A 23,761-nucleotide genomic window follows, 5' to 3' on the forward strand; every position below is an offset into this window, starting at 1 on the left:
ATTGTAGCCAATCAATATCTCTAATACTCATCTGACTAACTGTGACTGTACAATGACGTTTGTTAAAGCGACTATAAATAGGCTACAGGCTGTAATAACTGAATCATAACACTAATAAATGTATGAAATGTATTAATTAAACAACATTGAACTTATTTGGGGTATTTTGTTTTGCAGGCTATTTCTGAGGTAACGTTGCTTTGACCTGTAGGCTAGCGCAGATGTTAGGATGTGAGTAAATTTGTGAACACTTTGAAATTATCTGGAATTTTACATGAACTGCTTTGAAAATGTGACCCAACCTTCACCTAAGTCATAATAATAAATAAAAATACAGTCTTATGTTAGCAATAACCACACCGTATTACATTTTGTCTAGTTATTAAAATGATCAAATCTAGGCTCCTACATGGCACAGAACTGCAGTTCAAAATGGTCTACAAACACAAGTATAAGTTTAAGAAAATCACATTCTCGGGCTATAGTGTGAATTACGAATAAATACTTTAAAAAATATATTCTCTATTTTTCAAATGGTAAAATATAGTCGTTATTAGCGCTTTTAGCTCGTTAGCTAGCTAGCTATCTAGCTAGTATTGTAGCCGTAAACTTTACCTGTATCCCTACGCCAAAGAGGGCGGGAAACGGAAAGTGTTGATTAGAAACGCATCACTTCTCACATTCAAACGGAGCAGTAAAATAGTCCCAGGCGAGTTACAGTATTACATTAAAGTAGACCTCGACGTCATGACACACATAATTTCGTTTGGCACATGTTTTATCTAGGTTGTTTCGTTAGTGGTAATGTTTCAAACTAATATTACTAATATACTATTTATATTTCTCCAGGTCCATGCAGTAACGTATAATTACACTTCACGAAAAATCCAGTAGAGGGCGATAAGTGCTTACTCAGTAGGAAAGGCAAGACGGGTGCAAAGCAGCTTGGGTAGTTGGCTGCTCTTCAGGTCCAAATCAGCGATCATTGGCTCTGTTGTAGGAACATTTGGTTCTAATGTATCAAATAAATACTAATAATTTACCTCACATAACTAAAGACCATTAATGCGACCCACCCCAAATGAAGTGAACCGTTAACGCAAATAACTAATACTTAAAGGGGAACTTGACATTCAAAATTTCTGCACAATTCAAAGGTTACGATGTAAACAAAGTCATTCAGAGTGGTTTGGTGTGAAATACTTCGTTTTAGAGAAACTTACAACGTCAGAATTGTTCACAGTGGTGGTGATAGGAACAAGACGTCCACTTCTAAAAGCTCCCTCACAGATTTAATATGTAATAAAGTTATTACACAAAATGGTTATTAATATGCTGCCTGTTTTATGATAGTTTGTGATGAAGTTTTGGCCTAAAACGTCTTGTTAATCCATTATTTTAATCTGTTCATGGCGGAGGGGTACATGCAGGGTGTTATGAGGCAAAATAGTTCCCAAAGAAAACTGTTTTCTTTTTTTTCTACCATCATCAACATTACATATAAAATTTAGAATACATATGTAGGTTCACTGGTGGTTTTGGATAATAAATGAAATGGCTGCATTTGTGTTTTAGACATTGGGACCCCTGTTTCTTATTACTACCACTATAAAGAAGTCAGTCTGTGACTTTCTCTGCAGTTAACCATTTCACAATCAAACCCCTCTGACTTTGTTTACATCACAACGACAGAATTATGCAAAAATATTTGAAAATTCAGTGCAATTAACCTTTAATGAGCTAACTGTTTAAATGTAAATATAACCACATTTCCAAAAAAGTTGGGATGCTGTGCAGAATGTAAATAAAAATAGAATGCAATGATATGCAAATCATGTAAACCATATTATTAAAGGAAAATACTACAAAGACAACATATCAAATGTTGAAACTGAGAATCTTTTTGTTTTTTGAAAAATATATGCCTATTTTGAATTTGATGCCAACAACATGTTCCAAAAAAGTTGGGACGGGGGCATGTTTACCACAGTGTTTCATCACCTCTTCTTTTAACAACACTTTGTAAGCATTTGGGAACTGAGGAGACTGACTGCTATAGTTTATAAAGTGAAATGTTTTCCCATTCTTGTTTGATTTAGGATTTCAACTGCTCAACAGTTTAAGGTCTCATTTGTTGTATTTTTCATTTCATAAGCCTCCAAATGTTGTCAGTGGTGACACGTCAGGACTGCAGGCAGGTCAGTTTAGCATCTGGACTCGTTTAATACAGAGCAATGCTGTTGTAATACATGCAGAATGTGGTTTGGCATCATCTTGCTTAAATAATCAAGGTCTTCCCTGAAAAAGACGTCATCTGGATGGCAGGATATGTTGTCAAAACATGTATGTATTGTTCAGTATTAATGGTGCCTTCACAGATGTGCATGTCACGCATGCCATGTGCACTAATGCACCCCTATACCATCACGGATGCTGGCTTTTGAACTGTGCGCTGATAACAAGCTGAGTGGTCTTTAGCCCAGAGGACACAGTGTCCATGATCCCCAAAAAGAATTTCAAATGTTGATTTGTCAGACCACAGGACACTTTTCCACTTCCCCTCGGTCCATTCTTAATGAGCTCATGCCCAGAGAAGGTGGCAGCATTTCTGGATACTGTTTATATTTGGTTTCTTCTTTGCGTTTAAGAGTTTTAACTTTTGTGGATGCAGTGATGAACTGTGTTCATAGACAGTGTTTTTCAGAAGTGTCACTGAACTCATGCGGTGATTTCCACTACAGAATCATATCTGTTTTTAATGCCGTGCCGCCTGAGGGCCCAAAGATCATAGCCAGCAAATACTGGTTTTTGGCCTTGTCCCTTGCATACAGAGATTTCTCCAGATTCTCTGAATCTTTTAATGATATTATGTACCATAGATGATGAAAAGCAAAAGTTCTTTGCTGTTTTACGCTGAGAAACGTTATTCTTGAATTGTTACACTATTTGCTTGTGCAGTCTTTCACAGAGTGGTGAACCCCTTCTCATCTTTACTTCTGAAAGACTCTCTGGGATGCCCTTTTTATACCCAACCATGTTATTGACTTGTTGCCAACTAACCACCAGGTGTTTTTTAGCATCACACAACTTTACCAGCCTTTTGTTTGCCCCTGTACCAATGAAATTCAAAATGGGCATATATTTAAAAAAAAAAATAGAAAAGATTTCTCAGTTTCAACATTTTTATATGTTGTCTTTGTACTACTTTCAATGAAATATAGGGTGTAAATGATTTGCACATCATTGCATTTTGTTTTTATTTACATTTTGTACTTTTTTTGGAAATCGGGTTATAGACCAAATGCTTGAAAAAGTCCTGTACACCAAATACAAGTTGGCCAAACTACTCAAACTACTCAAACTACTCTTTAAATGCAGAATTGTCCAGAAGACATCTTATTTTGTTTAGATTTATGAGTTTATATAATATTTTCTTTAACAAATAACATTAAAGGGGAACGCCACTGATTTTTAAAAATTCTTGTGACCGGAAGGTCGCCGGTTCGATCCCCTCAGCTGACAGTACGTGACTGAAGTGCCCTTGAGCAAGACACCAAACCCCCAACTGCTCACCGGGTGCCGTGGATAGGGCTGCCCACTGCTCCGGGCAAGTCTGCTCACTGCCCCCTAGTGTGTGTGTTCACTCGTGTGTATGTGGTGTTTCACTGCACCAATGGGTTAAATGCGGAGGTCTGTGTGCGAACACATTTGGCTAATGGTTCTGAATTTGATAGGAACCAGGGGTCACAATGTCTATCACAAAAATGTAACTAATTTTATTTACCTGTACTTACACTACACAGAAAACAGTGGGAAATCCACAAAATAAGGTTTTCTTTGAGGACTATTTTGCTTTACAACACCCTGCACCCTTTTGCCATGAATGGATTTTAAAAATTGTGTTTTTGGCCGAAACCTTATAAGCAAAACTACAGTAAAACGTGCCACAGCATATTCGTAACCATTTCATGCAATGACTTTTTTGTGATGCACCTTTAAATGCGGTAAGTGCCTCGGATGTCTGGTTCCTACCACCACCATTCTATGACATTCTGACTGTGTAGATTTCTTTAAAATGATGCGTTGCACATCAAAACGCTCTGAATGACTTAATTTCCAAATGTAAAAAATTGGTGGAGTTCCCCTTTAATAAACTCATCCAAATAGCTGCCTATAGATATCATTTTTTGTGTTCGTCCTAAACTCGTGGTTGAAAGTAGGAGGAGATCAGAGAGAGAGAGAGAGAGAGAGAGAGAGAGAGAGAGAGAGAGAGAGAGAGAGAGATGCCCTATCAGTCGCTGGCTTCGCACAAAATGCTGAATATTCAATGACCTATCACCTAAAACAGCAGAGGGATACGTCAAAACCACAGCGCTTCATTCAGCTTCAGAGGGAGGAAGCTCAGTCGTGAAAGGAGTCGCTGCCGAGAGGACAGGCTCAATTCCCTCAGTCAACACTCAGTCAGTCATTACGAAAGTTTTTTCCTTTAAACAAACGGACGCGCACACGGCTCGCGTTTGTAAAGGACGGCATGGACGGGCTCCTCGTATCGTATGCAAATGCCGCTGCTGACGTCGCTGGTCATGTGGCTTTTGGCGTAGATCCCCCTGCGCTCGCGGATTTTTTTTCGGCCGTTGTCTTTAGGGTTCGGTTCGAATCTTACAGTTACCGAACCGAGCCGCTCCTCCTCCGCTCGGAAAAAGGGGCACTTTCGGGACAAGGCTGCTCGCACCGTCGCCCCACACTCCACCATACGTGGTCGGACAGGTAAGGAAAAACCGCCGAATTAAATACTCCCCTCGCCTTCAAAGACCAGCAAACAAATAGCTATAACGCTGCCCCCTCAGAAAAAAAGTTCGAGCCGCTGCGTGCGCGTTCACTCACTCGTTAGCTAGCCGAGCTAGCCGGAGCCAACGGTCTGAACTCTAACTCGGTCGATATCATTTCTTAACTTATCCATTCAACTTTGTTTTGTCCTGGCCATATTGTGGAAAAAAGTGGGCATGTGAAGAAAAAAAATAACCCTCACGCAGCTGACCCGCTAACCTCGCGTCTAAAACACATCCGCGCCGCGATTTTAACGTTATCTTAACGCTATTTTGGTGTTTTTTGTTTTTAAAAAAATACCCTTTAAGAAGGAGAGGACGCGAACATGTCTTCTGCTCCGGTGGCGAAATAACCAGCAAAAATATGGCTACCGACGTCGACATGGCGTTCCGTCGGCTCAAGTGAGCGTGTAGGTCCGTAATTTTGAACGCTAGCCCACCGTATACCAACCGACGTGCCCCGTTCGCCCTGGTTATGGTTTATTCATGCATATGTATGAAGCGAACGTGACTCGCAGACTTCTGGAAATCGCTAAGCTAGCCGTAGCTACTTTGATTTTTTGGGGGGGTCCGAATCGTGTGATGTAGGCAGCGGTGACGCCTTCTCCTACCACACTGCATGGCTCAGCCACACTGCAGCAGCCTCTTCTCATCTCTGCTGGTCTGCCCCCCCTCCAAAAAACAACTCAGTGGCCACAGCAGCTGGTTGGCTGAAACCAGAACTGTGTGAATTGCAATCTTAACCTAAACGTCTTGCTTCCTGATGTATATTCTGTTCAACTCATTACAAAAAAATCAAGCATCTCAGGCTAGGTGGTGATGACTCTTTTTTTGGTTGTCTTGTAGGCACCCTCATCTCTTCAGAGAGACATGTAAAACTAGCTTCAGCCTACAGATGTGCGTGTGGTAGGGATGTTTTTGAAGTGTTGTCAGAACGTTTAGGTGGAGGACTCTATCACTTCACTCGTGTCAAGATGTGGTAAAGGAAAAGGGACTCCACGGTCTGGGAAATGAGGCATGAAAGGGACTGTGTCACCTTATTTGATGTAGTAAAGGTAAAGGGTTTTTCAAGTTCACAAACCAGGGGTGTCAAAATCCAGCACTGGGGAGCCGCCTTACAGTGCATTGATAGACCTGGAGATTTCCTGCGGTGACATTTGTGAGTTATACCTTTAAAGTATATCCTGGAGATTGGTATGACTGCTCTATAGTGCTTAGTGTTTTTTTTATTTTTTTTTTTATTTATTTTTACTCAAGCATTCCTTCTTCACCTTATGAAGGAGTTTGATAGCTGATAAGTGGAGATATTCCAGGATTGGACATGGGAAACAGTGCCCTGAGGCATCTGAGGAGGACGGTTTCTTCATGCCAGAAATGAAATCTGTGTTGACATGTCAAAGTGTTTTCTAGCTGAAACACATCTGACGGTGCAGTTAATTGATCAGGTAGACTAACCGAAAAGGAGCAGTCCGAATATGGTATGCAAATACGCTTTCTTGTGCTCAGAATAGTGAACAATGAGTTGTGTATTGACAGATTCTGTAGTAAGTATTGAGTAGTATAGTGACCAATAAAGACATTAGACTGTCGTATTTGTGTCATACTGTATCATATTTGACTACTGTATCACTACTGCGTATCTTAGAAATAGGGCTGAAGATGCTCAGTGAATGTAAAAGTTAACTGTCATGAGTGGCTCACAGTTAGGAAAGTTTTGTCCTTTTCAAACTTTCTATCAGTGACAGAACCAATACTTGAAGTCTTGTGGCTGCAGCCAGTCATAAAAATATCAAGATCTCAAGACCTCAATTCTGCTTCACTGGCTCTGGCACAAAATGTGTTTTTGTGCCAGGTGACTGGCCGGATTCAAAATGGCTGCCTGCGTTCATACTGAAAAGCTGACGTCTTTGAGGAGGTGGTTGCTACTGCTGCCTCTGCCTGTAGCTTGTGCCGTCGGTGACTAAGCCAGCAGAGTCGCTGATGTCATAGCCGTGGGCTGGGCTCCTTTGAAAGCTGTGTTTTCTCTGTCGGTGGTGGTCATGACTTCACTGAATGGAGAGCGTCTTTGTGAGGGTGTTTTGCCTCACACTGGGGCCATGTTATCTATTAGTAATCCCCACAGAAAATATAATTACCTTTGTTTCTGCGCTCCTAAGGAGGTATAGCGGGTTGTTTCAGATTTTGTGATGCTCTCATCCTAACCGCTGACTTGGCTACTGTTAAACTTAACGCAACAAGTTATGATTTCGCATTACACCATGTCATATTTTAGCAGTGCATGTGTGGGTTGGGCTGAATGGTTCTTAGTGGTGATGAGGACATCCTGACTCTACTGTTAGTCAACTGATGCATCGTTCCTTGGTCATTGGGGTTATGTTTCTGTCCTGTGTTGCTGTCTCCCTCGATTAATGGTAGACCAAGTGTGCTTTTTGTCTATCAAATGCTCAGTACCGTGAGAAAATTGTATTTTTACAATACCAATTTCACTAAGCTAAAATCTTTTTCTCTCTCCTCTGGAACCAGGTAATTCTTGGCATTACTGTTAAAAGCCCAAAGTTCTGTTATAACATTTGTGGAACTGACACCTTTTTTCATTTTTCCTCATGCAAAATATCTTCAGATCAGTCCTTGGTCCTTGCTTTTACCCGTTCTTCTCAGTTGGCCTGGCCATTGCGACAGCTTGATTTTGTGGTCAGTGAGATGTTTTTGTGTGGATCTGGAGGAATGCGTTGGATCATTGTAGCGCCAGTAGATCAAGCAACGACCCAGTTTTAGCTTACTGGCAGAGGCAGCTACGTTTTGCCCAAAATTTTCTAGAAAAGGACAACGTTTATGGTTGTGTGTGTCCTTTCAAGGTCCCTATGGCCTCTGGAAACAAAACTACACTGCAACCTCACACTTGCACCACCACGCAAATGGGTGATTAGGTTCTGTCCTGCCCTGGCATAGAACATGTAGCCTAAAATTTACACAATATGTCATTATATAGTCTGTGCCATGTTACAAAGGATGCAGTTTAAATGTTTTTGATGTCATTTTCTATGCTGACAAGAACACATGTAGGTATAGGTAAGAGACCTGGCTATAATACTGCCCAGCTTTAGTAATAGACTAATAATTGTTTATCAGTAGAATTATTCTCATACCAAGTTCGAAGTACTGTCTGTTCTCATGTACTTTACATGCTGCAACTGTAAGTGCGTTCCAGAGACGCCTGTTGGTGTATATTGGTTTATACTGTCTTGCTGTTTTGACCTTTCATACTTCTCAAGGCAATAATGCCTGATTTGGCATGCCTCTGGGTTGTTTATCGTTTTGTTGCATGTTCTTTCATAATTCTGTTAATTAAAACTAGGTTGCAAGACATGTAAAATACACTACGCATGAGTGATACTTTTCCCCCCCTGGTGTTTTCTCCTAGTCAGTAGGCCAAAAATCTCAGCATGTCTCTAAAGTCTTAGGCCCAAACCCATTCCTTATTTTTTACCCCTACCCTTTGTTTTTGAGTGTCTCCTTGGCCCTTGGAACTGAATTACAACGGGTAGTGGTTGAAATCTTCTCCTACAAAATGAGACAGCCCTCAAATAAAGAAGAACATTACTTCACAGGCTACAACAGGCTACTTGCGGTGCTCTGTAGGCAACCTTATTCATTATTGCCCACTCTTAATTCTTAGCTAAGTTAGCTATTCGCCAGCTTCTTGTTTGAAATTTCCTGTTCCACCTTAAATGAAGCAGCAGTTACGTTCTAGTGCTTCAGGCGTCAACACTGCTGGACTATTTAAGGTGGAACGGGTAATTTAGCTAGCTAGCTACCGAGGCATTAGCATACTGTTAGGGACTTTTTATGCATATACATACGATGTTAAGTCATTTTTAATGGAGAAAATACTCATTTGTGGGTTTCTTTGGTCGCTTGCTCAGCCATCTTGCTGGTTTTTCTTTTTTTTCTCATAACACTCTGTTTGGAGTATGCCTCTGAAAAACCTCCATTTGGACGGCCATGTAGCCCTAAACACTTCGCCCTACCGCTCTGTCGCAACAAAAATTGGGACACCCTGCCCCTGGGCGTGAACATGCAAAATGAAGGGCTAAGGGCTAAGTGGTAGGGGCGAGGGGTGAAATGGGATTGGACCGTACTGTAAGAAGCTCTCATCTGCAAAACTAGAGCAGCTCTCAGCCTCATCTGTATATCAAATTAAAAGACAAACTGATTGCACATTTAGAACAGGACCCGCTCAGCAGCTGACCGATCAGTACACGTCTGACACCTTCTGGTGTTCAAGTTCTTTTCCTTTGTTCACCTCACATAAGATGGTATTACTTGATAAGTTTTTGATTGTGAAAAATTTCTATAATTCTAGCAGAGCATTTCCACAGGAACTCCCGATACTTCTGTGCTGAGAACTGGTAGTTGATTTAAACTGGATTAGTATCAGTGCATTAAGTTTGCGCTTGCTGTGATACTTGTATTTTCATGTCATAACTCACACACCTGGACAGTTTGTGGTGACTTAAAAATAGAGACACCATTCTCAAAAGCTGTTCAGCCATTCATCATTAGTTTACAAAAGGTGATAGTGGCACCGTTAACATCATGGTGCGATGCTTTTAGGTGAAATAGCTGGAATGCACTTTCAAGGCAGACTATGCAGAGGTAGGCAAGTGGTTCCCAGGTGGCAGGAAACCCCATGAAATTTGACTTCTTTCCCTTCTAAGTTTTGATATATTCATTTCAAAGTATGTTTTGGTTCACTGATTTGGTAGAAGGACCACTTAAGGAACCAGTGCGGCTCAACCATCCCATTTCTAGAACAATCTCATTTATGCTACAATGAACATGTTTAAAGGTTCAGTCATATTAACATGTGGAGAATACTAGTGTGTTGATATGATTTGCATGGAGTAAATCAATAACTGACCATTTTTACAGTCACTGGAGGTTACTGCAGTTACTTGGTCACTGGGCACAGGGCTATTCGATATTATAACGAGTTCCCCCTTTAACTACCAAAAACATCAGGGGTCCTAGTTTAGTTTAATTTTACTATAGACATTTTAATGATACGTGACATTTTAGTTTTTCTGAGATTTGTTACATTGAAAATATTAAACTATGAATACAGTTATTTTTATACAGTTACACATATTGCACATTGCATTAAGTGTAATTAAACAAGGCCATTTATGCTTTCTTTGTCATGAACATGCAGTTGGTCAGTGTTGGTACTGGCCATATCCCCTACATGCTATGATAAATATTGTGATATTGCTAGATTAACATTAGGATGCAAACGTCCTAATGTTACCTATGACCTGTTTGGGCAGTTTGCATTGAGTTGTAATCTGAAGCAGTTAGCTTGCTAGCTGAAGAGTGAAGGATGATTTTATGTCATTACAGTTGAGAGCTTGGCTAAATTAATTATTGGAATAATATGAAAATTGTGACAACACATGTAAACAGACTATATGCCTGGCTTCCACAGCATAACAGGTCGTCTGCAGACTAACCGAACGTGAGCATATCTAACATCACATTACACATGTCCATGTTCTAAAAATCTAGAAATGTAGAATAAAACTACATTTAACTTATCTGTAAAAATGCTGGAATAGTAGGTGATTTTGTCACTATGGGTTATAGATTGATTGGATTTTGAGTGCAGTCTGAAACACACTACATTGATTAGGGCGCAAAGTCATCCCCTCCATTTTGAGGTGCACTGTGGGATGTCACTAGGGGACAAATGTACCCTGCTGTAATTTGTGATACCCTAGAACATGGCAGAATGCCCTCAATAGATTACTACACACAGAAAAGGTTGAGTTCTTGTGTGCTTTTGCATGTGTTTGTTAACTGTGTGTGTCTGACTGTGTGCGCGCTTTGGGACGAGTTTGTGTATAGCAGAGAGGAGGGATCGGAGAGGCCTTGGGGAAGCACCAGTGCTGACTTGTGCTTTTTTTCCCTCCCCTCAGCAACATGAAACTGTGGTGGTGGAAATTAATCTGTGGCCCCTCCTTGATTTCCCTTTAATACATTAATGGGAAACCCTTATATGAGTTACGATTCATATGATTCATATTCAGATGTACGATTGACTCGTTCATTGTTGTCAGAAACAAAACTAGGTTTTGTTTCCAATTTCTGCAACTGAGAGCTGTGATACAGAACTTTCTACGGAATCCCCTTTTTGCCGGGAATAAAATTTTTCTTCTCTGTTTCCGGTAGCAGGATGTCAAAATATTGATGCAGTTTCCAAAAAAATAATACATTTTCTCAAACTACTGAATTAGTATCTCAAAGCAATATTTTCTCTAAATATTAAAATACAACAAGGTGCTGAAAATGTCACAGAATTAATTATTTTGGGATATTAAGTACTAAGTTAATATATTATTAGAGTTAAGATTGGAGTTAAGATTATTAATATATTAAATTACTATTTTGAGAAAATAAGTCATTGTTGTAAGACACTAAGGCATTGTTAGTAGGGTAGTGGGTCCTGGTGGGAATGGGCTTCCGAAGCTTTCCACTAGGGCTCTTAATGAAACGCTTTGAAAGGCTTCTTGTTTTCTTTTTCCAGCAATGTATTTTGGAAGATTTTTCAGTTTCAGTTGTTCAGTTGTTAATTTTTATTGTTTGATTACACAATTAATCATCAAAATAATCAGTAAGTTACTTGAATACTAATATCAGTATCAACTGTGACAGCTCTATTTTCAACTTCTTTCTACCGTATAACAACAGTACTCTGTAGATAACATGGTGCAAAGCTTTTCGGAAACATAATCCTGAACACCACAGTTCAATAACAGTTCCAGCACAGCATAGGAGAATAACTACCATATTAAAATTGTCTGGAGGAGTACCTGGACCTTTTCATATGTCAGTCCTGTGAACAAGGTACACATTACATTCCAGCCACACAATACAAAAAACATCAAATGGAAAAAATAACTTCTCAGGTGTTTCTAAATAATCTCAAAATGTCACCTATCCTGGTAAGAAAATAAACTCTGCAGTGGTGTTGTGCATGCTTATGAACAAAGAAATTGTGAATGTTTGAGCATTATATTTAATTTCTGCTTCATTCTTGCTTTGATGCTTTGTTGAAAAGACTAGTTAGATTTTTAGAAAACTTGACAAATTGTCATACAAGGACTAATTAGATGCTTATATTTGAAGAAAGAAACAAGTAAAGTATCCTATATGTTTGATGGTAAAGGAAAAAGTAGGCTTGGACGTTTGGTTAATATATGTAGAAACATCATACTGCTATTTTGCCTTGTTGTTTTAGATTGCATGTGTCAGACTCCAGTCTTGGAGGGCCACAGCACTGCAAACCGGAGCATTCTTTTTCGTTAAACTGGTTTAGCTGAGGAACTAAGCAGCAAGCTGTACATGGGTTAAATTCAGAGTGACAGAAGAGGGAAAATAGTCATTTTTGCAGAACTGTGCCCACCATGAACCATGTTTTCCCCCCTGCTTTAGACTATAAGATCACAAGCAGTCTGTTAATTTGTCATTGAAATATGCTGTTACTACAAAATGTATGAGGCAGTGTTATGCTTATAATGGATTCTTCTTTGCAGTGCTTTATTGGTGTATAAGGTAGATAGATTCATGCATAAAATAGGATGACTTTCTCTTAATGGCAACTGGCAATTGATTTTTTTTTTTTGTTTGTTTGGTTTTTTTTTTGCAGGTGCAGAACAGGACGGTATCTCAAAGGAAAAGTGGTGGAGAAGCAAAAGCTTCTACACCGTTACCTTAACCCACACCCTGTTCTCAGGGGAGACCATCTCTGACCGGTGAGCATCTTACTTAAAAGGCTTTAGGTTAGGGTCATACAAAGATATTATCAACAATGTAAAAATCTTTCAGAATGGTCACATTTGGTTTACATTGTGGAGTATTGTGCAAAAGTCAGAGACCACTATTTATTTCATTTTCTGTCTAACATGGCCATTAAGTCCATGTTAATAATTTTTCTAGAGATATTTCTGATGATATTGGATATAAGAGATTCCACCATCAAAAGGAAGGGAAAGTCAAATAAAATTAAGGGAAAAAATGTAGAGAGAATTGGACTACTGATAGACCACCAAAACAGCCACCATTAGATAAACAGTACTTAAAGCTTTCATCTTTGAGAGATGAAAGACAGGAGAAATTTGGGCTCTACTCTTGTTTCAGATCTGAAAACAATCCTGTGAAACAACAACAGATTATGGGTCTAAGTATTTGTAGCTCTCAGGAAACCATGACTGAGAAAAGGAAAGGAAAATTTGCAAACTGAACAAAGAAGCTGCGAGTGTTCTTGGAACAATGGACTGGTCATCCTTGAGTCCAGACCTCAGCATCACTGAATGTGTTTGGGATTACATGGATTGTGACAAGCAGAAAATGCAACCAACTTTGAAGAACTGTGAAGATGTGAAAGAATGTCTGTACAATCGGATGTACTTTGTACTAACCTTTTTTAAGCTAAACTTCTTTTGGGAGTCTTTCCTGTGTGTTCATGGAAAAGGTTATGGTATTCATTTCCCAAATACTTACATCCCTGCCTTAGTGAAATCTGCATTAAAAATATTTTTAAAAAATATTTTATTTTTTTTAAAGAAAACATTGTAAAAACAGCTTAAGAATGCATCCGACATGTACAAAGTTATTGATTTGTTTACAGATTGAACAAAGTTAGATTTGGAGCATTGAGATTTTAGAGCTGATCGCCCTATTTCAGTCAGCAGTTGCATGTTTGTGTGAAAAGCAACTTAATTTTATCACTGTAAGTCCAGGCAACCATTTGTTTAGCTGGCAGGTGCTTTCTGATGTTTTTAACGGATCAGCATGCCCCATTAAATTACACGTTTTGTTGGTCTGTTAATTTTGTTGGTTGTTTGTCTGCACATCCTAAAACTGCTTGTTAATAGCTAAATAAATTAAGATGCTTAAATTATTGCCCTTAATGTCTTCCCCTTTAGAGAATTATAAAGAAAAAGGTTTATTTTAACATGTTAATTTCATCAGAATTGAATATGCTAATTGGGACTGGACTTGAGAACCCTGCCGTAGAGCACTCAGACCTTTACAAAGAGCTGTGTAGCTGCTCCAACATAAAATACAGCTTACTATATCTATAAAATAGTATTACCTATACTATATTAACATAAAAATGACACATACTGTGCTGTATCATTTAATCTTCTTGTTGTTATATAACAGTGTTGGATGTTGAACCTTTATTAACAGCCTCTGTGAGAATCAGTGATGATAATGCTAAGCTCCACCAGCTGAAATATATTTCCAGCTAAGTTTCTTAGGTGAAGTTTTTTTCCACACTGGAATCTTGTAACAGATATTTGTGTAACTTTTTTTTTTTTACTTTATATGTTCCAGGTTTACAGGGAATCACTCAGCAGCTTTTCAGTTTCAAGGCTAACTCTGAAGATTACTAGATTTGCTTGTTAGCCCATTAGCAGTCTGTCGAGCTGCTTGCCAAACAAAACTCAAGCAGGGTGACGTTCAGTCATTTTTGGTGACTTGTACTTTATACTGACGCAGTTTATGTTGCACGCATGCATGTATTAGTGAGTCTGAGAATTTTTTTTCATTTTTTCAATGCTGGGTGAAACGTTTTGAGGGAGAAAAGTTCTCTTTCAGTTGTGCTGTGGCTCTGCTCATTGCTTGTTTACAAGCTCTGCTCAGAGGTGGGTCTGTATCACGTGATCAGAGTGTGACAGCACAGTAGGAGTTTGTGAAAGCAGAGCTGCTCTGCTCATCTGAAAAATCTGTGGTGGAATTGCAACTTGTTTGACTAAACTGCAGTAACGGCGTCCATGATAAGGTTACTGTGCATTAAACCCGTATATTACACAATGTTAAACATATTGTGGTATTCCAAGTTACAGAATACAGACACACATATAATTAATATATAATAAGCACATTTTCACTTGCTTTTTTAAGCTTTAAAAACTGTTAAATTAAGCATTAGTCCTACAAAGGTGCCACTCGAAACTCTCTGGCTAAATAATAAATATAGTTTTCTACGTTTATAGCCAAGAATCTGGAATAATAGCAGGCAGAGCGTGTTTGTGGTTCGGAGTGGGAGCGGAGCGTCGTGATTTTTGCTCATTTTGCGGAGAAGCTTTTTTTTGGAAAGTTGGAACGTCAGTGTTCTTTCTTACTCCGAAATCACTCCAGTGTTGCTCCATCCTGTGAGTCAGTCTCCATTTTTTTCTATGCTGACTGCCTCTGTGTGACTTGAGTGATGCAGCAGTGACTCTACAGCTCACACATGATGGCCATTCGTTCACTGGGTCTGTGCTGCAGAGCAGTTCAGCAGACCTACGTACTGGAAATTCACACCCATCACAAAAAAGTTCTACACACATTACACAGTCTCATCTCGTCCATTTTGCTGCGAGAATGATAAAGAAGAGTGTGTTAAAATTGTATGTATTTGTTTACCCTCGGCAGATTTCTAGATTTGGCCATTGCTTCAAGCCTAAACCTTCCGAAAATAGCTTGTGTAGCACAGACTGTTAAACAGTTTTTGTTTCGTTAAATAACAGCCATGAACAATGTAATTCATAACGTATGTAGTGTCTTGTCCATGCATTCAAGCGAGGCGGGGGTGGGGTGCTTGTGGCATCATTATGCTGCATCATCTATCCTCATCTGTCGGCCTAACCCTAGTACCATTCATTACCATGGTAAATAGCTGGATAATTTGGGTATTAGTGGGGTATATAGTGTATCCTTGCAAAACAGTGCTGCTTACCTCAAATTGAGTGAATGGTGACTTCTTTGTTAAGCTTAGTGGTCACTACACAGCTTTTAAAATCTCAGAACGGGTCAACCTTGAGTATATGAGTGCGGTTATACCACTGGCCATACGACGGTTTCATTATTGAGTTTCATTGCATTTAGAATTTAGAAAAACTGATTAACAAAACAGTTTATTTACATAAAGAAAATTAGCTCTGATACAAAGCTGCTGCATTATAAAGGCTACTAAATGAATCATTCCACAAAACCTTCAGTATGTCTGCACTGGAAACATACAAACTTAACAGCTAATATCTTGAGAGAACTGGTTACACATTTTACTTGTATATTTAAATGTAATATCAGAAGCTCACAGCAGATTAAAAACATGGAACTGCGAACTTCCAGCAGGCTTGCAGTGTCCTTATAAAAATTAGTTTAACCATGTTTTGATAAAGACAGTAGGCTCACCCACAGCATTTAAGTTTGGAACATCAGAGCGATTCATTGCAAAAATAGAAGTGGGGCGTCTGTCTGGCACTCGTGTCTTATGTAGCTTTGTTGGCTACCAAGGGACCGTTTTGGTTTTGTCCTTGTCGCTTGCGTCCTTTGCTGTTCTTACAGTTCTTGTCTGCAGGCTGTGGCTGTTACTTTTTTAACGGCTGGTTGTCCTTGGTATGCTACAGGTGAGAAAGAGATTCATTTGGAGAGCCGTTATTGGAAGTACTCATAGTGCCTCTCAGCCAATCACATTGCAAGGTTAGAACTAACTGTGGTGTAATTGAGAATATCAGGTCTTCAACGACAGTTTACAGACTGAAAACCACACTGATGCTATGGATTGTGCTGTGTAAGCGGTTGTCATGGGCATGAGTGGTTTATCGTAAAATTTTTCTGCAACTGGAAAATCACGTACTGTGTACTCTACTTCAGAGAGACCTGGTGAACTAGTTTCACTATTAACCAAAATAAAAAAAAATGTCACAAAATTACTAGTATTGACTATTTGCTGACTGTTGACTATTTGGGAAAACAGCAGAAGTTGTTTTTCTCAACGCATCTCATGACATATCAGCATTTACCGTGAAAAATTACATATAATATGGTAGATGATTTTGACTGTATTCTCAATCTCTAATTATTCCTCAGTCTTCTAACTAGGCCTGTCACAGGTATTTGAGATGATTGCAGTTATTTAAGCTGACTGCAGTCATTTTCCACAGTCAGAATATTTCAGTCAAATTTTGCTGCAACAAACAGAATTTGAACTTTGTGCATTGGGTGAGGCAAATTAATGTAGATACAAGAAAGCAGTGAATGCATTTATTGAGACATCCTAAGGCTTGTGAAAACCTGTTACCTGCATAGCCTTTAATGTTTTTAGCATGTATGCTGGCAGAATGAGTGTGTTTTGCTTGTTTTTTCATTCTTGTGAAGATCATGTAGCTTTGCTCAATACATAGTTTTGCTACATAGTTCTGTGTGACTGTAGACATTTGAGTGAGTGCTCAGTAGTGCATGCACAGTATTGATTCAACAGTGCAACCAATATTAACTTTAATATTAAGTAAACATAGCTTGCAGGTAAGGTGCCTAATTGGCCAATTTGGCCACTTTAGGCTTGTATTTTCATAGTTGCAAACAATTAAAAAGAAAAGAAAAATGGTTATTCGGAGTTATATATGACAGTCCTTTGGCAATGCTTCGTTCTGTCTTCACTCATGAATCAGAATTGGAAATGCTGAAGCCTGTGTCCCATAAGGTAGGTCTTGAGCTTCAAAGTAAATGTCCGTTTCTTTGTATTGGATATACATTACTTGATGTCCCAGAACCGAGGCTTTTGCAGGGGAGTTGGAGTTTGTGAGATTGTGATTCAATCCTTTGGGTTCTGTGACTCAGCCATACAGTTAGAGGTCAGTAGTGCTTGCTCTTACTTTTGTTTCTCAAAGCTGTGGTGGGAAGACCAGAGATGGCAGAAATGATATACATTAGGTGTATTCAGTTCTGGTCCTGAATGGCCGGTGTCCAGCACAATTTGATAATTTGTCTACTTTAACACACCTGTGAAACCAAGGAATTAGCAGATGAGTTAAACGGTGAGTGTTGGAGCAGGGAAATCAGCAAACTGTGCTTTTTCCAGTAATAGAACTAAATCCTCCTCATGTTTATGTTTGGTCAGCTCAGTAAGAGTGGTGATGTCATTATTGTGAGTGCTAGTTTAAGAAGCACACTTAACGCCAACCTCTGTTCAAAAGCTTTTATACATTTTCTGGTGAAAAATAACTCATTTGAACATGATTTGTACGCTCCTCTCTTGCTGTTTTGTGTATTGGCTTCTGTTTTTTGGACAGGCAAAGGCGATGGGGAGAGCAGGGCACAACCTTACAAATTTTTTGTTTTTCTCTTAATTAACTTAAATATTGTTGTGCAAGCTTTTTTATACAAGCAGCCTATGTGTCTGTGCTACAAATTAAAACATACATTTTGTTTCCAGAACATACCGTTTATGAGCAGATCAGCTGAAAGCAGAGTGAGTGCAGACGTTACAACTAACCCTGTAAGTAGGGTTAATTGCAACAGATGGAGAGGCTAGTTGTAAGAGTGGCTAAAAAGTCTGGCAAATTGATGCAAAAAACAATTAATTCAGTGCAGTTCTATGTTTGAATTGGACAAATTTAAGAAATATATTCATTAAAATAAATGATTAGTGAAAAGAATGTTGATCAAATGTAGCAAACGCTTTTTCACTACAATGTAGAAGAGACAGCATAAGCATAATTAAACTAAAATTTATTTTAATGACGTTTCTCATCTGTGCTGTTTTGAATTTACACTGGGGACATATGGACTCATTGTCAAACTTACCTAGACAGTTCACAAGCTCTATGTTATTAGGCTAAATTTCTCCACTCAAAACTTTTGAGAATGCTGTTAATCATACACTCTCAGAAATAAAGGTACGAAACTGTCACTGGGGTGGTATCACAATGTCACTGGGGTGGTATCACAATGTCACTGGGGTGGCACCCTCAAGGGTACATTTCGGTACCTTTAGTTAAGGAATGTAACTGTACCGTAATCCATTGAAATTATATTTACTAAGCCGAATTGACTCCAGAGGCCCCGTCTTATATATATATATATATGTATGTATATATATATATATATATATATATATATATATATATATATATATATATATATATAATATAATTATATATAATTTTAAAGAAATTGCTCAATTACTAATTTAATTGGTATTGACGGTCCTGGTTTTATTGTTTTGAAAAAAACACATGGACAAAAGGTGAGCCTGTTCTTTTAATTCTCACTGTCACCCTCTCTCCCAGTAATTGGTATGAGAACCATCGAAGTCATGGGCGGTGTCAGAGATTTGGTTTCTGTTGGAAAAGCCATATGCAAACCCAGAAGCTCAGTTTATGCAGATGGTAAACACATGCTCAGCATCTGATTTCTCCTGCAGAATCACCTTTGCAAGTCTGAGTTCGAACTGTTTCTTTTTAAGCCAACATGTTATGGATGTCGAACTTTCAGTGTGTATACATACACTGGGAACCATTCAAGATAATTGTGTGGTTATTTTGTATTACGGTATCCTAAATTTACCTTGGTGGGAATTATTTTTAAAAATCCGTATTATAAACTTATTGCTAGGTTTTTATGGAATGCTATAGATGTGGAATAAAGTGTATGTCGCTAGTGCTGATTACAAGATCTGGAAGCATGCACAATAGGCAGCCACTTTAACACAATTGTTTAAGGCTGTCATTTCTTTTAATTGACTCTGAGTTCAGTAAAGTGTAGATTGGATGGAGACTGTGGATCAGTGCTGTTTGTGAAGTAGGGTAGAAAGAAATAGGGGTACTAGTTGGATAGAGCAGAGAGTAAGATCGCTGCTCTCCCTGCAGCAGGCTGGGGTTCACTTCCCTACCCGGGCAGGCACACCACGCTACATTAATGAAAGTCTTTCTTTATACATCTTTAACAGCTGTTACATCTTTAACATGATTAAATTGTAAGTTGCATAGGATGAGAGTGTCTGTCAAAGTGCATAAACGTTGGGCGCATATGACACTAAATAAACTGATAATAATTCAGCATTAATAGTCCTAACTCAAATATCACATGTTGTTAATTTTGTAATTTTGTCTCTGAGGTCCTGTTTCCATCCGTATGAACATTTTTAAAAACTTTGTTTTTCTTTGTTTTGGCTTGTTGTCCACATGAAAACAGTGTTTTCAAGTACAGCCCCATTTCCAAAAAAGTCGGGCCACTGTGCAAAATGTAAATAACACAAAATCCAATTATGTGCAAATCATTTAACCCCAATATTTAATTGAAAATAGTACAAAGACAACATATCAAATATTGACACTGAGAAATTTTATTGTTTGCTAATAAACCAATAAAACAATAAACAAAATTGCAGTCATGGACTGGAGGTTAGGGAACCAGCCCTGTGACCGGGAGGTCGCCGGTTCGATCCCCTGAGACGACAGTACATGACTGAATTGCCCTTGAGCAAGGCACCTAACCCCCATCTGCTCCACAGGCGCTGCGGATATGGCTGCCCACCGTGCTCACTGCCGCCTAGTGTGTGTGTTCACTAGTGTGTATGTGGTGTTTCAATACATGGATTGGTTAAATGCGGAGGTGAAATATCCCTGTTGTGGGACTAATAGGGGTCACTTAATCTAATCTTAAAACGTATATGTCCATTTTAATTTTGATGCCAACAACACGTTCCCAAAAAGTTGGGACGGGGGCAACAAAAGGCTGGTAAAGTTATGTTATGCATAAACTCCTGGTGGTTGATTGGCAACAGGTCAGTAACATGATTGGGTATAAAAAAGCATCCCAGAGAGAGAGTAAAGATGGGGAGGAGTTCACCACACTGTGAAAGACTGCACAATCAAATAGTGCAACAATTCAAGAATAACATTTCTCAACGTAAAAACGTGGCTTTCTATATTTTGTGCAGTGCACATGCTCATAATGTTATTCTTGATATGTATGATGTTTTATGGGATATTTTCTCCCCCTACTGGGCTGACATGTTCATGCATTTGAGCTGAAAATGTTGGTGTGGACAATTGTTTTTAAGAAAACAAAGGGAGAGGCTGGCATTGCGCTGGAGCAGAGTAGACAGCCTGTACAGGCTGTTTTGTGTTGAATGCTTTATAAGATGTTTTGCAGTCTTGGTGCAGAGTGTTCCAGGCATTTTAAGTTGCAGAGAAAGAAAAGACAGCAAAATTTAGCTTAGCAGCCACAACTATAGCCCAGTTGATAGAAAGCGATAGGTTACAGTGGCAGTCAGGAGCGGTGTGGGGCATTTTGTACCGTCCTCCACAGGAGGTAAATGGCTTTTTAACTTTCATGTTAAGCTTGAACCTGAATAGCCAAGAGTACATGTGCAGGCACCTTAAACAACTTGTTCCTGCCTGTTTCCTTAAACAATATTGAAAGTTGTGGGTAAACATTACGTTTACATATGTCACATTACATACACACAGATCTGATCACAATGCGTGCTCAGCTACCTTAGGATCACATTCCAGTCACAGACAATGTTATATTTTTCTTTTTAAATGTGTTAGTCACACTTCATTTTAATATTAAGTATAAATAGGACCTAAAACTGATGGTTTCATCCACAATCTCTGCTATTCCACAGTCATTTTGTTGAAGTCCAGAATGACTCTGAAATTAACTCTGTTTTGTTGCTAGGCGTGTTTGTTTGTTTGTTTTATTGGCCTTCTGAAAGTGGCACTGGGCAGCGGAGGCTTATTAAACAATCCTGAGTTAAGACGAGTCTGAATTTTACAAGCTGATAAACAAGTCGCACAACCTCGTATGTTGTTCCATTTGTCACCCAGCATATTTAAAAGTTAATTTATGTGTCTTCTGGCAGTAGTGTTGTGCTATTGTACCACCTAGGTCTAGATGATGTTTTTGGCCTTGTCTTGATGGCATCTGGACATTCATAATTATGCTCATGGTTGTAAACAGTTATAAATAGGGATGGTTGTCGTTAGGATTTTATTGATACCAATACTACTTATGAATATGGTTACTTATCGATACTCTAATTGGTGCTACTCTCCATAATTTGGTGCAAAAAACAGACATGACATAAGATGTGAAAAGGCAGTGGTCATCTCTGTACAGTTGAAAATATTACCAACTAAAGACAGTACAAAATTAGCTATGCAGTTCTGTTATGCTAGCTACCAAATTTTAATTCAGTACAGACTCTGCTTAAAATTACTACTTCCCCTCTGATAAGCTGATTTTAGGTTATCAAAATATCCTAATTATTCTTTTTATATCCTAAATGTCCTAATTATTCTTATTCTTTTAATGCTGGAAACATTTTCTGAAAAGGACATTTAGCCTACTAAACTGTCCTACCCATAGTTTTAATACAAGGCTGAAGTTGGCTTCCTATTCGCCAATTTCTTGTTCAAATTTTTTTCTGTTCCACCTTAAATGGTGCAGCAGTTGCAAGAAGCTGATGAATAGGAAGATGATTTAATGCAGTAGTTTTAATGCTGGTAGCATTAAATAAGGTGATTTAAGCAAGTGAGGTGATGTACAGCTATCAAGATATGCCACCTAGAGTTTTAGAGAAATAGGCGCTACAGTTGGACTTTTCGACAAGGTAGCACAATTCGTCAGAACACCGGGAGGCTATGCTGAGGGCATAGGTGCAGCAGCTGCTTTGCTAAAGATTGTTTCAGATTTACCGAATGCTGTATTTGTGTTTCATGAGGTTGCTGGTGTTACCAACGTTACATGCAGCTACCCTTTTAAATATATCGCGTTCATTATTATTATATTAGTAAAGTGAGCCCACACTTCAGAACATCTTTTCAGCCATGACCAGAGAGCATAGAATGACGGTCAGCACTTGAAATGGTTAAGGTAGTCAGAAACGTGCAAACACTTGTCACATGGAGTAGAGTGCCCTTCCTGCTGATACCATCAAGCATTTAAAAATGTCTGCTATGTAGAGTTAATTAACGTTACATAAATACCGATTTCTCCAGGACCTTATCGATATTTCGGTACTTACCAGTTAGGTCAATATCAATCGCTAATTATATATAATGAAATGTTTGTGTTTTGAGCTATTAGCACAATTGTGTTGCTGCTAATTAGGGAAATTATATTCTGTAGAACTATTATGTAGGTGTGCAGATTTTCTTTAATGTGATTTACTATACATTAGAAACATCCATTTCTTCAGCACATTACCATCCAGTTACGTTTTTGTACAGTTTTTCTGTGCAACTAATTTTGGTGAGTGGGCAGATTCTGATTGATAGCTAAATCATAAATGGTCAGTATTTTAGATACTTTTTTTTTAATGAGCTTTTATTTCGTTATTGTATTAGGGAAATGGATAATAGACTTTGGCACAAAACTAGTGGTCGGATGAACTTATTGCTGAAGCCTGTATAACAAGTCAGGATTTACTTTTGTGGATACATTTTTGTATGTTGGAGTATTTTTGTGCGTAGTTTTGTTAAAACAGTTTTGAGACATGGATTGAAGTTAAATTTTGGATCATATCTTTATTGACACCAAGTTGTATGAGGGCATTGGCAACATTTATACGAATAATGTGGACAGCTTTTTTCCCGTCTGCATGGATTTCAATCTGAAAGAATCGGCTTGGCCAAAAATAGGAATGCGGAATGTTCCTCATCTGGATCTCTGTTGAGAAAATCCCTCCCACCTGCTGCTAGGCCGTTTCCATGGCAACTCATGAGTCCAGATTTTTCAAGTCTCGTCCCCAGGTACCCCCAAAACTAAAGAAACCTGGGGAGACATGCTTAAAAAAAAATAAAAATGAAGTGGACTTCTGAATCACAGCCATGAGTTCAGGTTTGAGAGCAGTGTGTCATTATAAACATTTTGTGAAAGGTATAAAACATGTTTGAGTGCAAAGCTACTACCGGACCTCTGTAAGCCAACAGTTCATCTAAATGTGACATGATCTTTTTCAGGTCAGAACAAAATGTAACACTTCAGTTCATTATATTGTGATTAAGTTGTGTATTTCACATGCTGCACAGTCAGATACTTCTTTTCTTTACTCTGAGGAGACTATAAGTACATTTCTGAAGGGCTTGTTC

General features: G+C 38.7%; 1 protein-coding gene across 1 annotated transcript in view; it reads left to right on the forward strand.

Moving 5' to 3' along the window:
- The first annotated feature begins 4,326 nt into the window (after positions 1-4,326).
- zhx2a (zinc fingers and homeoboxes 2a) overlaps positions 4,327-23,761 on the forward strand; it is a 29,024-nt gene continuing 9,589 nt past the window's right edge. The window contains exons 1-2 of the mRNA XM_036592561.1: positions 4,327-4,767; positions 12,532-12,637. The gene's annotated coding sequence lies outside the window, so the exon portion shown is untranslated. The remainder of the gene's footprint in view (positions 4,768-12,531; positions 12,638-23,761) is intronic.

This window comes from Colossoma macropomum, unplaced genomic scaffold, assembly GCF_904425465.1.
Source record: "Colossoma macropomum unplaced genomic scaffold, Colossoma_macropomum, whole genome shotgun sequence".
Taxonomy (NCBI): domain Eukaryota; kingdom Metazoa; phylum Chordata; class Actinopteri; order Characiformes; family Serrasalmidae; genus Colossoma; species Colossoma macropomum.